General features: G+C 37.1%; 1 non-coding gene across 1 annotated transcript; it reads left to right on the top strand.

The window, feature by feature from the left end:
- Positions 1-10608: 10608 nt before the first annotated feature.
- LOC116877417 lies at positions 10609-10772 on the top strand. Its single transcript, XR_004384644.1, has one exon. It is a non-coding gene; the product is annotated as a U1 spliceosomal RNA (small nuclear RNA).
- Positions 10773-11382: the final 610 nt, after the last annotated feature.

Here is an 11382-nt window from a genome sequence, read left to right as displayed (position 1 = left end):
TGATTCTGAAGCAAACATTATTTTACATTTTATTTTCTCAGACATTATGCTTCATCTTCAAACTGATGGAGTTGCTCTAGCCAGCTGGTAGTCATATGACAGTTATCATTGTTTGTTTCTGTTTGGTCATAAACATCAATGCCAGGATGAAAACTTGCAGAATATGTGCCAAGTGTATGGAAGAAAATCCCAGAGGCAGCAGTGGGATTTTAACCCCCATGAAGCAAACTGTTGTGGAGATGGTGACAGAAGAGGTATATCAGACTGATTTAGCATCATTCCTAAAGTTGGAGTTAAAATAGCCTAGCTCTGCAGAACTGTAAAGCCCATGTCTCTTGTTCTCTGTGAATTTTCTTACAAAATGCTGCACTGTCCATGCTCTCAATAGATTGGTGGTCACTGGATAATACAGTGTGGAAAAACATGGACATTCATGACTCTGCGTCTAACATGATTCAGGAGAGTCAGATTTTACATGTGAGCAAGTTTTAGAAATACTTTAACCAATTTATTTTACACAACATATACACAGAAGTGATTCGTGACAAAAATCTACAGGTAATTAAATTAGCTCTTTCATTAATTCTAATATAAAATGTTTCATAGATATAAAGCATTATGTCATAGTCTACAATCCCTAGTATTGTCATTCAATAAAATCTAATAAAAGATAAAGATTTCTCTGGCTCTAGAGACCAAGTTCAGAATATTATTCCACAAGGTATTCATTATGTTAAAATTTTCTTTGTTGAGGACAAATATGGCAAGACCATTAACTTCTCTTTGGTGAAGACATCTTGAAACCAAGAAGTACTAATGATAGTACTTACTATTAGAATGCCATGTTAAATTTATATTGCACTTACAGTTTACACAGCTTTTTAACTGTTTATTGACTCCTTTCAACAACATGATATTTGCTGGTTTATGATGGGTTCCCTGGGAAGGGACTCTGAGTGGAAATGTTTGTCAAGCAAGAAGTTTTTTGGGGAGTGCCCTCAAAGAACGGGTGTAATCTTGGGTAAGACCACTTACTGCCTTGAATTGATAGAAATTCCTGAACTCAGCTGTGAGACATTTGGCAAAATGAGCGTTGGCTCTGAAGGAGGAGTCTGGGTGGCATACTATAGCATCCACTAAAGCCTACTTACTATTTGTGCTGCTCATATCTACTTGTTTGGTATAATATGGTCACCCTGAAAACCACTCCTCTGTGATCCTGATAGGTCTCTTTCCCTGAGAAAACTTAGAAGGGGTGGGTACTCAAAGAACTTAATTTCCTGCAGTTGGTTTCAGGCTGTACTGATACTCTCAAGCTCCCCTCCCTATTCCTCTCATGTTTTTTTGGCTAGGACCTCATCTGGTCTAGATGGCTTACTTAGGAAGGTGACACAGAACTTTATCACTGAGCCTCTGGCCACCATGCCTATTTACTGTTAATGCTGGGCAAGGAATACTCACACATACTTCAGTGGATTACCTGGGTATCAGACAGCTATTCCTACTGTGTAGAAGAAGCTTTGACTTCTCCTGACAGTCATAGTCTGTCACCCCTGCCAGGATGGTGACTCTTTGTCTTGCTTGCTGGCCCTCTTGGCTTGAGGACTATAAAGTGGGTACTGATATCAGTGTGAATGGCAGTGGGTGGGGTAGTACTGAGGTAGGTGGAACGGATTCCTTTGTCCTTGGGCACAGAAAACCAACCATGGTTCAAAAGAGTGACTAGGATATAAAAGAGCCAGCACTAGAACTCTGCCAGAGGGACAGGAGAAGGACAGGGTTTACATTCCTCTTCTACTTTAAAGCCCAGAACAGGGTCCGGATGCCATAATCAGCTTGCTTTCTCACTGAGTTCTGGGTCCACTAGCCCACACCAGCCCTAATCATGCTGTGGCACAGGAGAAAAAAAAGCCACTTTTTTGGTTTGTTTTCTTTAAACCATGACCTCATGGTTTAAAAGAATAACTAACATAAAAGAATCAACCCTAGAACTCTGTCAAAGAGTGGGAGGAGCTGCTGGAACGTTGACAGGGCTGACTGTCACAGTCTGTGCTCCCTACCCTCCTTCACCTTGAAAGCAGAGACCAGTGTACACAGTCTGGGTATCCTAACGGGCCTATTGCCTCAGTGAGCCCTAGACCCCTAGCCCACACAAGTCCCAGGCATCTTAGCAAGGTGGTCCCAGGGTGGTGCACACCAGGACACCCTTGATTAGTACTCACAATTAGCCCTAGACTTTCTGCTAATGTGACATAAGTGCAAAGCACAATGGAACATTCCAGGCCTCAGTGACTTGCTAAGGCATCCCTGGTGAGAGCATTCTGGAACCTCCCAGCTAACATGTTTTGGGTCCAACTTCCCTGACTGGGTATACCCTGTGTGGCATGCCCAAGGAACCCTAGGCTCATGTTTGCATCAGTTTTAGCCACTCTGGCAGGCTACCCCCTATACTGAGCATTTTAGGTTAGCTTTAGCTGTCCTTCCAGGTCACCCTCAGAGGGGAGAGCCCCAGAAAAACCTGGCTATCAACCATTTCAGTTGTCTTGCCAGGGCACAGTTTGTGTGGAGAGCCCACAGTTCATACCAGACTATGCCCATTTTAGTGTTTGCTGTCCTTCCCAGGCACCCCTTGCACAGAGTGCCCTAGGACATCCTGGCTTATGCCCATGTTGGCTCCAGTCACTCTTTAAGGGCACCTTCTGTGTGGAGAGTCCTGAAATACCCCAGTTTATATCCACTTCAGCTATCATACCAAAGCACCCTCTGTCTGTAGAGCACTGGGTCCCCCGGGTAGCACACACTTTAGGTTCAGCTATACTGTTAGGGAACCCTCTGCACAGAGAGCTCAGGGACTTCCCAGCACACACACTGCCTCAGCCTCAGCTACCCTGCCAAAGCACCTCCTCCACGGAGCACCCATGGAGGGAGTTGGAACACCCCAACTTGTGCCAATTGCAGCTTCACCTGTTCTGCTAAGGTGCATTCAGCACATAGAACTCTAGGGCAACCTAGCTTGCATTGATTTCAGTTTTTAGTTTTCCTGACATGGTGCCCATTACCTGGAAAGCCCAAAGACCCACAGTCCACAACAGCCAGGAAAAGTCACAAAGCACATACAGTCTATATAGGGGATGGCCAAACACAAGAGAATTCCTCTAAATTTAGGAGAATTAGTGTTTTGCCGAATAAACAGGAAAAAAAAAAAGACAAAATGTGACAGATATATGCTCCAAAAGAAAGAATGAGAAAAAAAAAAAAAAAACTTCAGAAAATTAACTAAATGAAATGGAAATAAGCAATATACCAGATGAGAATTTAAAGATAGTGGGCTGGAAATAAGAATGGAAGAACTCAGTGAGATCTTCAATAAAGGGATAGAAAATACTAAAAAGAACCAATCAGAGTTGAAGAATACAATAACTGAAATGAAACACGTTTAATAGAGGGAACCAGCAGTAGATTAGAGGATATAGAAGAATGTGCCCAGGTAATGGAAAGCACACAGCTGAGGAACAAAAACGGAAAAGAATTTTTAAAAATGAAGATAGGGAAATCTCTTGGACAACATCAAATATTGACATAGTAGAGGTCCCATAAGAAGAGAGAAAAGGGTAAATATTTATATAATTTGTGTGTGTGTGTGTGTGTATATATATATATATATATATACACATATATATATGTGTATATATATATATACACACATATATATTTGTATATATATATAACTTACGTATGAAGAAATAATAGCTGGGAATTTCCTAAACCAGTGAAAGAAACAGATGTCTGATTCCAAAAAGCAGTTTCTCTCTCTTTTTTTTTAAAGATTTTATTTATTTATTTGACAGAGAGATCACAAGTAGGCAGAGAGGCAGGTAGAGAAAGGGGGGAAAGCAGGCTCCCTGCTGATCAGAGAGCCGTATGTGGGGCTCGATCCCAGCACTCTGGGATCATGACCTGAGCTGAAGGCAGAGGTCCAGCCCACTAAGCCACCCAGGTGCCCCCCAAAAAAGCAGAGTTTCAAGCAAGATGAACCTAAAGAGGTCCACACTATGACATGTAGTGTCAAGGATTAAAGATAAAGAGAATATTAAAAGCAACAACAGAGAAGCAAAAAGTTATTTAACAAGGCAAAACTTACAAGGTCATCAGCTGATTTTTCATCAGAAATTTTGAAAGCCAGAATAAAGTGGCATGATATACTCAAAGTGCTAAAGGAAAAAACCTACCCCAAGAACACTCAACAAGGTTATCATTCAGATTTGAAGGAGAGATAGTTTCCCAGATGAACAAAAGTTAAAGGATATAATGGCTACTAAACCAGCCTTATAAGAAATGTTAAATGGATTACTATAAGTGGAAAATAGTCATAATTAGATTTAAGAAAATAATAAAAAGATAAACTATGACAGCATATACATAAAATGTGGAGAAGGTAGTAAAAATGGAAGTTTTTTTTCTTTAAGAATATGTTTTAACTTAAATAACCAATGACCATCAACTTAATATAGACTGCTGTTTACTTAGGATGGTATATATAAATCTCATGGTAACCACACACTACAATAGATTTAAAAAAATAAAAAGGAAACCAAACATAACAGTACAGAAGTTCATCCAACTCAAAGAGAGCAAAAGAAGAATAAAGACACAGAGAAGAATTACAAAAACCATCAGAAAAAAATAAAATGGAAATAAGTATACATTTATATATACTTTTAATGTAAGCGTTCTAAATTCTCCAGTCAAAAGAGATAGGGTGGTGGAATGGATAAAATATAAGGCCCATCTATATGTTGCCCAGAGAGGACTCACTTCAGACCTAAAAACACACACAGGCCAAAAGTGAAAGGACAGAAAAATATTTACCATGAAAGTAGAAGCAACAAATAAAGTTGGGGTTGCAATACCTGTATCAGATAAAACAGACTTTAAAACAAAGACTGTAATAAGAGACAAAGAAGGGCATTTCATAGTGATAAAAGAGATCGATCCAACAGGAGGATATAACAATGATAAATACCTATGCACCCAACACTGGTATATAAATACATAAAGCAACTATTAATGGACGTAAAGAGAGAAATTGATGACAATACAGTAAGAGTAGGGAGCCTTTACCACCCAACTTACATCAGTGGACAGATCGTCCAGATAGAAAATCGACAAGGAAATCATGTCTTTGAATGACACATTAAACCAGATGGACATAACAGATATATTCAGAACATTCCATTCAAACACAACAAAATGCCCACTCTTTTCAAGTGCACATGGAGAACTCACCAGAACAAATCACGTTAGGCCAAAAAACAAGCCTCTAGATATTTACTTTTTATTTTTAAAAAATATTTTGAGACAGAGAACATGAGGAAGGGGGAGGGGCAGAGGCAGAGGGAGCAGAAGACTCCCTGCCTAACAGGAAGGCTGATGCGGGACTCAATCCCAGCACCCTGAGATTATGACCTGAGCTGAAGGCAGAAGCTTAGCTGACTGAGACATCCAGGTACCCAAGCCTCTAGAAATGTAATATGACTGAAGTCATGCCATGCATCTTTTCCAACTACAATGGTATGAAATTAGAAATTAATCACAAGAAAAAAACTGGAAAAAAACAAACACATGGAGGTGAAACATGATACAAACTACCAATGGTCTGATGAAGCAATCAAGAAGAAATTAAAAAAAGTACATGGAGACAAATGAAAATGAAAACACAATGGCCCTAAATCTTTGGGATGCAGTGAAAGCAGTTCTAAGAGGGAAATATACAGTGATACAGTCCTACTTCAAGAAACAAGAAAAAGCTCAAATAAACTAAGCTTACACCCAAAGGAACTAAAAAAAAAAAAAAAAAACAAAAAAAAAACAAAAAAGGCAAGTAGAAGGAAGAAAATAATAAAGATTGGAGCAGAAATAAATGACTTGGAGACTAATAAAGTAATAGGAAGATCAATGAAACCAAGAGCTAGTTCTTTGAAAAGATAAACAAAATTGATAAACCCTTAGCCAGAGTCAGCGAGAAAAAAAGAGAAAGGAGCCAAATAAATAAAATCAGAAATGACAGAGGAGAATAACTGACACCACAAAAATATGAAGGATTGTAAGAATATCAGGAAAAATTTTATGCCAACAAATTAGCCAATCTAGAAGAAACAGATACATTCCTAGAAACATACCATCTCCCAAACTGAATGAGGAAGAAATAGAAACTTGAACAGACTGATTACTAGTAATGAAATGAAATCAGTTATCAAAAAACTACCAAAAAAATAGAAGTCCAGGACCAGGTGGATTCATTAGCATTTAAAGAAGAGTTAATATTTATTGTCCTCAAAGTATCTCAAAAAATAGAAGAGTAAGGAAATCTCCCAAATATATTCTACAAGGCCAGCATTACTCTGATAGCAGAAAAAGGTACTGCAAAAACAAAAACAAAAACAAAAACAAAAAAAGCAAACCAAAACAAAAGACATTTAAAAAAAAAACCCACCAAAAAAATCCCAAAACAAAACAAAATTGCAAGCCAACATCCCTGGTAAACATAGATACAAAATCCTCAACAAAATATTAGCAAACTGTATTCAATAATATATTGAAAGAATCATTCAGAATAATCAAGTGAGATTAATTTTAAAAATGCAATGGTGGTTCAATATTTACAAAACAATGTGATATACCACATCAATAAAACAAAGGATAAAAATTATATTATCATCTCGATAGATGCAGAAAAGCATTTGATAAAGTTCAGCATTCATTCATGATAAAATCTCAACAAAGTAGGTTTGGAGGAAATATATCTCAACATAATAAAGGCCTTATATGAAAAACACATAGCTAACATTATACCCACTGGTGAAAACTGAGAGCTTTTCCTCTGAGATCAAGAACAAGACAAAGAGGTCCACTCATTACTTTTATTGAACACAGGAAGTCCTAGCCACAGCAGTCAGACGAGAAAAAGAAATCAGAGGCATTCATAATGGAAAGAAGTTGAACTGCCACTATTTATAGATGACATGATATTATACATAGAAGATCCTAAAGCTCCACCAAAAAAAGTACTAGAAGTAATAAATGAATTCATAAAGTTGTAGGATACAAAATTAATATATGGAAATCAGTAGTACTTCTACATGTTATTAATGAAGTAGCAGAAAGAAAAATTAAGAAAACAATACCACTTAGAGTTGCACCAAAAATAATAAAATACCTAGGAATAACATAGCCAAAGAGGGGAAAGACCTCTGCTCAGAAAAGTACAAAACACTCATGAGAGAAATTGAAGATGACACAAATGGAAAGATATTCCATTTTCATGAATTGCAAGGACAAGTATTGATAAAATGTGCACACTACCCAATGCAATCTACAGATTTAATGCAATCCCAATCAAAATACCAACAACTTTTTTCACACTAGGAAAAAATAATCCTAAAATTTGTATGGAACCATAAAGGACCCCAAATACCCTCCAGTTCCAACCATGTCATTGCAAATGGTAAGATTTTTTTTATGGCTGCATAATATTCTATTGTATAAGCAAAATATGTCAATCAGAGAAAGACAATTATCATATGATTTCTCTGATATGAGGAATTTGAGAGGCAGGGCAGGTAGTCATGGGGAGTAGGGACAGAAAGAATGAAACAAGATGGGTTCAGGAGGGAGACAAACCATAAGAGACTCAATCTCAGTAAACAAACTGAGGGTTGCTGGAGGGGAGGGAATGGGAGGGATGAGGTGGTTGGGTGATGGACATTAGGGAGGATATGTGCTGTGGTGAGTGCTGTGAAATGTGTATCTGATGATTCACAGACCTATACCGCTAAAGCAAATAATACATTATATGTTAAAAAAATATATTTTATATTTATACATGTAAAATATATATTGAATATGTATATAAATATATATGTATACATATGTATATACATATATGTGTACATATGTACATATATACAATATAAATATACATTATATATGAGGAAGAAGTGTAAATCCATAAAGAAAAGGCTATGCAAGGACACAGTGAGGAGGTGCCAGTCTGCTAGCTAGGAAGAGAGCTCTTATAAGAAACCAAATCTGCCAGAACCTTGATCTTGAATTTCTAGCCTTGAGAACTGTAAGAAAATGAACTTTTGTTGTTTAAGCCACTCCAACTCTGTTTTTTTTTTTTTAATTACAGCAGTCCTAGCTGACTAATACAATGTGTTCAAATGTGACTGACTAGTTATGTAATAAATAATAATAAAAATATTAATAGTACTATTAACCATATGTCAGGTAATATATGAAGCCCTATATATACATTACCTCATCAATACACTCAAAACCCTTGGTTAATAGTTATTGTTATCAGTATTTTATAGAAAAAGTAGTATAGGCCAAACAGGAAAATCACTGATTTCCCAAGCAGTGGAAAACTCATTGTCATTCCACTACAATAAAGCTCCATGTGACCATCTGCAGAGTTTAAAAACAAAAACAAAAACAAAAAACAAATAGCCAAAGCAGTCTTGAGAAAGAAAAACAAAGCTGGAGATATCAGAATTCCAGAGCTCAAGATATACTACAAAGCTGTAGTAATCAGAACAGTATGGTACTGGCAAAAAAAAAAAAAAAGACACATAGATCAATGAAACAGAATAGAGAGCCTAGAAATAAACTTACAATTATATGTGAAATTAATAAATTACAAAGGAGGAAAGAATATACAATGTAGAGAAGACAGTCTTGTCAATAAAGAGTTCTGGGAAAATTGAACAGCTACCTATAAAAGAATGAAACCGGACCACTTTCTAACACCATACACAATATAAACTCAAAATGGATTAAAGATCTAAATAGGAGTCCTGACAGCATAAAACTCTCAGAAGAGAACACAGGCAATAATTATTCTGATTGGTTATAGCAACATTTTTCTAGACATGTATCCTCAGGCAAGGGGATGAAACGCAAAGATAAACTATTCAGACTAAAACAAAATACAAAACTTTTGCACAGCAAAGGAAATCATCAACAAACCAAAAAGGCAACCTACTCAATGGAAGAAGATATCTGCAAATGATATATCTGATAAGGGGTTAATATATAAAATATATAGAGAATTTAAACAACACCAAAAATCTGAAAATAATCCAATTAAAAAAGAGAGGACATGAATAGACATTCTTCCAAAGAGATCATATAGATAGCCAACAGACATGTGAAAACATGCTCAACACCACTAATCATCAGAAAAATCCAATCAAAATCACAATATGGTATCATTTTATACCTGTTAGAATGGTTAAATCAAATAGATAAGAAATAACGAGTGTTGGTAAGGATGTGGAGAAAAGGAAACTATGGTATACTATTGGTGGGAATATAAATTATTACTGCCACTGTGGAAAACAGAATGGAAGTTCCTCAAAAATTCAAAATAGGAGTACCATATGATCTAATAATTCCACTTGTTGGTATTTACCCAAAGAAAACAAAAACACTAATTAAAAAAAGATATACATACCCCTATGTTTATTGCAGTATTACTTACAATTGCCAAGATGGGGAAGCAAGGTCAGTGACCATGGATAGATGACTGGATAAAGATGATGTCGTATACACGGAATGGGAGAAGATATTCGCAAATGACAGTACAAAGGGTTGATATCCAATATCTATAAAGAACTCCTCAAACTCAACACACACAAAACAGATAATCATCCGCAAAAATGGGCAGAAGACATGCACAGACACTTCTCCAATGAAGATATGTGAAAAAACGTTCATCATCACTACCCATCACGGGGATTCAAATCAAAACCACATTGAGATACCACCTTATACCAGTTAGAATGGCCAAAATTAACAAGACAGTAAACAACATATGTTGGAGAGGATGTGGAGAAACAGGAACCCTCTTATACTGTTGGTGGGAATGCAAGTTGGTGCAGCCACTTTGGAAAACAGTGTGGAGATTCCTTAAGAAATTAAAAATAGAGTTTCCCTATGACCCTGCAATTGCACTATTGGGTATTTACCTCAAAGATACAGATGTAGTGAAAAGAAGGGCCATCTGTACCCCAATGTTCATAGCAGCAATGGCCACAGTTGCCAAACTGTGGAAAGAACCAAGATGCCCTTCAATGGACGAATGGATAAAGAAGATATGGTCCATATACACTATGGAGTATTATGCCTCCATCAGAAAGGACGAATACCCAACTTTTGTATCAACATGGATGGGACTGGAAGAGATTATGCTGAGTGAAATAAGTCAAGCAGAGAGAGTCAATTATCATATGGTTTCACTTATTGGTGGAGCATAAGGAATAACATGGAGGACATGGGGAGATGGAGAGGAGAAGTGAGTTGGGGGAAATTGGAGGGGGAGATGAACCATGAGAGACTGTGTGGACTCTGAGAAACAAACTGAGGGTTTTGGAGGGGAGGAAGGGAGGAGGTTTGGTAAGCCTGGTGGTGGGTATTATGGAGGGTACATATTGCGTGGAGCACTGGTGCATAAAGAATGAATTCTGGAACACTGAAAAATTAAAAAAAAAAAAGATGCAGTATATATGTACAATGGAATGTTGCCATTAAAAAAAAAAAGGATGAATATGTACCTGGCAGGGGAGATACCAAGATCACAAAGGTAGTTTTCCCAGGATGAGGCTTAGCCATTGTTTTCCAGATGTGCTGACCCCTGAGATTTCCCCAAATGTAGGACAACTGACTGCATAATTTATGGTAGTGGGGGCCTATGATTGCATTTTCCCTTAAGAAAAAAAAAAAAAGAAGGATGAGATTGTGCCATTTAGTGACAACTCGATCGACCTAGAGTAGTCAGAGTGAGAAAGACAAATACCCCTATGATTCTAGTCATACTTGGATCTAAAACAAATGAAATAAACACAAAGAGCAGAATCAGATGTATAAATACAGAGAAGGAACTAATGGTTGCCAGAGGGAGGTGGGTAGGAGGATGGGCAAAATGGGTGAAGGAGAGTAGGAGATAGAGGCTTTCAGTTATGGAATGAATAATTCACGGGGATTAAAAGGCACAGCATAATGAATATAGTCAGTGAGACTATAATATCGTTGTATGGTGACAGATAGTAGCTATACTTGTGGTGAGCATAGCATAATGTATAAACTTGTTGAATCACTGTTGTATGCCTGAAACTGATGTAACATTGTAACAACTATACTCACATAAAAAAGAGGAGAAGGTGAGGATATTTTGACAGATCTGAATATTGTAAAAATTTACTTGTGCACTTTATATATTTGTAAAGGTCTGAATTATTTTATTTGTCTAACTCAAGGGTCCACCAACAGTAGCCCATGGGCCAAAACCAGCCTGTTACCTGTTTTTGTAAATCAAGTTCT

This window comes from Lontra canadensis, unplaced genomic scaffold (assembly GCF_010015895.1).
Source record: "Lontra canadensis isolate GAN:19392208 unplaced genomic scaffold, GSC_riverotter_1.0 scaffold51, whole genome shotgun sequence".
Classification (NCBI taxonomy): domain Eukaryota; kingdom Metazoa; phylum Chordata; class Mammalia; order Carnivora; family Mustelidae; genus Lontra; species Lontra canadensis.
Note: the sequence above shows the minus strand (reverse complement) of the source record. Positions and strands in the feature narration are given on the sequence as shown.